The sequence below is a fragment of the Petaurus breviceps genome, unplaced genomic scaffold (assembly GCF_028583685.1).
Source record: "Petaurus breviceps papuanus isolate PSGF00001 unplaced genomic scaffold, PetGlider_PUasm1.0 88067, whole genome shotgun sequence".
Classification (NCBI taxonomy): domain Eukaryota; kingdom Metazoa; phylum Chordata; class Mammalia; order Diprotodontia; family Petauridae; genus Petaurus; species Petaurus breviceps.
This window is the reverse complement of record NW_027186892.1, coordinates 5722-10721: the sequence shown is the minus strand read 5'-3', so window position 1 is coordinate 10721 and position 5000 is coordinate 5722.

Below are 5000 nucleotides of genomic sequence, written 5' to 3'. Positions count from 1 at the left end.
ACAAGCAGAAAGGACTGCCTTGGGAGGTAGTGAGCTTCCTGTCACAGAAGGGCTTCTTTGGGAATCTCTCCAGTGTGGGTCCCAGAACAGATGTTTGCCACAGCTGCAGGTACAAACATGTCCTCAGATAGTTCTCCACAGGACCCTGATGCCTTGCTGCTCCTAGGATGCCCAGAGACTTACAGCTTACACACATGCATGTTCACAGTTAACACACATGTATACTCACAGTTCATGCACACACACACACTCACAGCTCACACACAAGCATGCAGATGACTCACATAGGCTCATGGCTCACACGCACACTCACAGCTCACACTCACGCACACTCACAGTTCACACACATGCACCCTCACATATACACACTCACAACTCACATACACACCTGCTCATGGCTCACACACATGCTCACAACTCACACTCATGCACACTCACAGTTCATACAATGCACAGTCATGGCTCATGCACACACTCACAGTTTACACACATGCACGCTCATGGCTCACAGGCATGCTCACGGCTCACACACATGCACACTCACAGCTCATGCACACACACAGCTCACACACACATGCTCATGGCTCACACTCATGCACACTCAATTCACATACATGCATGCTCATGTCTCACACACACATGCTCACACCTCACACACATGCACACTCATGGCTCACATGCACTCTCACAGATCACACAAGTGCACACTCATGGCTCACAATACACACTCAGAGCTCACACACATGCATGCTCGCAGCTCACACACACTCATGGCTCACACACATGCACACTCACTGCTCATACACACATGCTCATGGCTCACACATGCTCACAGCTCACACTCATGCATGCTCACGGCTCACATGCACGCTCACAGCTCACACACGTGCACACTCATGGCTCACACACATGCATTCCCAGACAGGGCCCAGCAGGCATGCCACTTCTTGCCTTCTTCCTTTACCCTCTGGTAGAACTTGCTACCTACTTGGGCCCATTCCATCTCTAATGGGGCTGACTCTCTGAATGCAGACTTAATGGGCCTGGACCCAGGCTTCCCAGAGAGGGAGAGGCCCCAGGAGCCCCATGGTGACTCAAAGGGTAAGAGGAGGGGGCCAGCTCCCCCTCTGAGCCTGTCTCCCCCTATTCCAGGGGGACTTTCCCCAGAAGAGGCCGAATGAAACAACAGCCTTGGCGGTTGCACTGAACCTACTATGGGAGGGGAGCTCCTGCCTAGGCCAGGCTGGGTGGGATCTTCTTCCTTGGCCTGGTGCCCCCTCCCAGCCAGTCTGGCTGCAAGGATGCTGCCTAATCCCCTTTGCCAAGGCCCAGATCTGGAGACAGGTATCTTCTAGGCCAAAGGCTCAGGGGGGACCAGAGTCATGGCCAGCTCTAGGTGATCCTATACCATCCTCTGCCACCTCCTGCCCACTCTAGTGCCCATGTCAGCTCACCTGGGGTGGTATTCTCTAGGCTTTGGAAATCTTCCTCCAAAGTTCTGAGAATCCTCCCAAACTTGGAAGCCTTAAGCATAGACCTGGGAATGGGCCTCATCCCAAGCCCATCCAGGCTTCTCCCATTGCCCCAGGCTGAGCCAGGCTCCTTCCTCCTTACCTCTCAGTCCAGCAGGACCTACCTGCAGCCCCTTTCTCCCCCTCCCCCTACTTGGGGTTTGGTTTGGGGTCCAGGCAGTTTCTGAAAGCTGTTTGCCTAAAGACTCAGAGGGCTTGGAATCTGCTCCAGGGGTTAGAGGCAATTAAGAAAGGTGGTTAGTGGTAGAGTCATGATCTTCATTTTACAAGGAAGGAAACGGAGGCTCAGAGATGTCAGGAAGTGGCCCGAGGTCACACAGTTAGCTCTAAAGGCTGCCACGATACTATCTCCTAGTCCTCCTCCCACTGACAGTTCTAGGTTCTCTTGTAGGAGGGGGAGAAGCGAGGAGTCACCCAAGCACGGCCCTGTGGGACGCCGAAATTGGCCTGCCTCCCAGTGAAGAAAGACCCTTTCCTTGGTTGGGTAGTACAGGGCTGGGGACCTGACTACCTCGAGCCCTAGAGCGGGGATGCCTGTGGCACCTGGGGCAGATCAATGAGGTTCTTTCCAACTCCAGAGTCTGTGAAAGGCCCCAAGCCCCCCTGGACTTGGAAGGAGGAGGATCTGAGTTCGAATGGTCCTTCAGACTCTGGGAGACAGGCCACTTTACTCCCCTCGGGCTTCACTTTCCTCTTCAGTAAAACAAAGGAGTTGGTCTCAATGGTCTCTGAGGTCTGGGCCATGCCTAGAGCGAGGCTCCTATGACCTCCATGGAATTTTCATCAATCAAACTTGTCACACACCTGCTCACTGGTCCCCCACCCTTCCAAGAGGATCTCTCTGGGCTTGGCTTCAGTTCCCATTCCATTGTCAGCGGCTGCTGGGAGGCACTCTGGGACGAACTTCCTCTGCTCTCCTCACTGGATTGAACTGACCCGGAGTCATCCGGGCCTCACATTCACCTGCCTGGAAGGTAGCAAGGCCAGCTGCTCCATTCATGTCCTTCCACCACTACCTCCCTGTCTGGGCTCAGCCATCACTGGTAAAACACTGCTGCTGCTGCCACCACCACTGCTGTCGCCACTGCCACCGCTGCCACCACCGCCACTGCCACTGCTGCCACTGTTGCCACCACCACCACCACCACTGGCAGCTTGCTGATCTTTCCTTTGCCCTGTAGCTTGCATGAAGCTGGGATTTGTGAATCCCTCATGCAAGTGTGAGTGAGAAACTTCCCCTTGTATCTTCCTCTGGAAAATGAGAATTGCACTCAGTGAGCCTGTGGTCTAACTCTAAGACCCTAGGACTCTTTCCAGGGGTGGCTCCCATTTTTCACAGGTCCCAGTGGAAACTCTAGAAGAAAGGGGTCCCTATATGTCAGAATTGGCAATGACACCCAGTACCATTCTGTTTCTCATGGTATTAGGAATGGACATGGCTATGATCCAGGCTATGAGCTAAACTGGGCTGGAGGCAAGGGAGAGAAATTGAGGGAGCTAGGAGTAGAGTCTGGGGCTGGAGGGAAAAGAGAGTCATCCTCAACAGGGCATACTATAAACCTTAAAGTATAAAGTTCCCCAGTGCCCTAGACACAAATACTGATTTTTTTCTCTCTCTCCCTTTCCATTCTGCCCAGTAAGAAAACAAAGTCTTGTAACAAATATACATAGTCAAGCAAAACCAGCTTCTACATCGACCAGATCCAAATGTGTGTAATTGGTTCTGTATCTTGAGCCTGTCTCCTATGTCATTGCCTGGCCTTTGCACTTGTCAGTCACTGCCCCCTTCAGAATTCCAGAGCCATTCAGAGTTGTTTGTTTGGACCATATCATTGCTGTAGGATGTCTTGGTTCTGCTCGCTGCTCTCCAAATTAGTTCATAGACGTCTTCTCAGTTGTCTCTGAAACCATCCTTTTCCTCATTAATTTCTTTTTTAATTTTTTAACTTTAATTTATTTATTTTTGTTTATTTTTAGTTTACATCATTTCCACAAGATTTTGAGTTACAAATTTCTCCCCATCTTTTCCCCACCCATGACCCCAAAACAACGATCCCACTGATACCCCCTCCCCCAATCTGCTCTGTCTTATATCCTCCCCTATCCCCCCTCCGACTTTCCAGTAGGGCATGGTGGATCTCTATGCCCCAGGGCCTGTATATCTTATTTTCCAGTTGCATGTAAAATAATAATAATAATAATTTTTTAAACATTTGATTTTAAAACTTTGAATTACAGATTCTTTCCCTTCTTCCCTCATCACCCACCCTTACTGGGAAGATAAGCAATTCAATATAGGTCATACATATGTAGTTATGCAAAACATTTCCATAGTGGATATATTGTGAAAGACTGACTATATTTCCCTCCATCCTATCCCTCCCCACACTTGTTCTATTTTCTACTTTGACCCTGTCACTTTTCAAAAGTGTGTGCTTCTAACTACCCCCCCATCTGACCTCCCTTCTATCATCCCCCCTCTTATCCCTTTCCCCCCTACTTTCCTGTAGGGTAAGATATCCAATTGAGTGTGTATGTTATTCCCTCCTTAAGCCAAATTCAGTGAGGGTAAGGTTGACCCATTCTCTTTTGCCTTCCTGTTCTTCCCCTCCATTGTAACAGTTTCCCTTGCCTCTTTTATATGAGATAATTTACCCCATTCTATCTCCCCCTATCTCCTCTCATATTTCTCTCTCACCTCTTAATTTTACTTTTTAGATATTATCCCTTCCTATTCAACTGGTCCTGTGCCCTCTGTCTATGTATACATGGACACATATATACACACATATACCCTTCTATATAGACATACACACACACATTTCTATTCCCTTCAGCTATTCTCATACTGAGAAAAATTTCCTAAGTTACACTTATCGTTTTTTTCCATGTAGGAATGTAAATAGTTCAACTTTGATAAGTTCCTTATGATTTCTTTTCCCTGTTTACCTTCTCATGCTTCTCTTGCTTCTTGTATCTGAATGTTACATTTTCTGTTCAGCTCTGGTTTTTTCATTAAGAATGTTTGAAAGCCCTCTATTTCATTGAATGAAAATATTTTCCCCTGAAACATTATATTCAGTTTTGCTGGGTGGGTCATTCTTGTTTTTAATCCCAGCTCCACTGACCTCTAGAATATTATATTCTAAGCCCTTTGATCCCTTAATGTAGAAGCTGCTAGATCTTGTGTTATCCTGATTGTGTTTCCACAATACTCAAATTGTTTCTTTTTTCCTGCTTGTAATATTTTCTCCTTGATCTGGGAGCTCTGGAATCTAGCTATGATATTCCTAGGAGTTTTCTTTTTGAGATCCTTTTCAAGAGGTGTTTGATGAATTCTTTCAATTTTTATTTTGCCCTCTGGTTTTAAAATATCAGGGCAATTTTCCTTGAGAATTTCTTGAAGGATGATTTCTAGGTTCTTTTTTTGATCATGGCTTTCAGGTAGTCCAATAATTTTTAAATTAT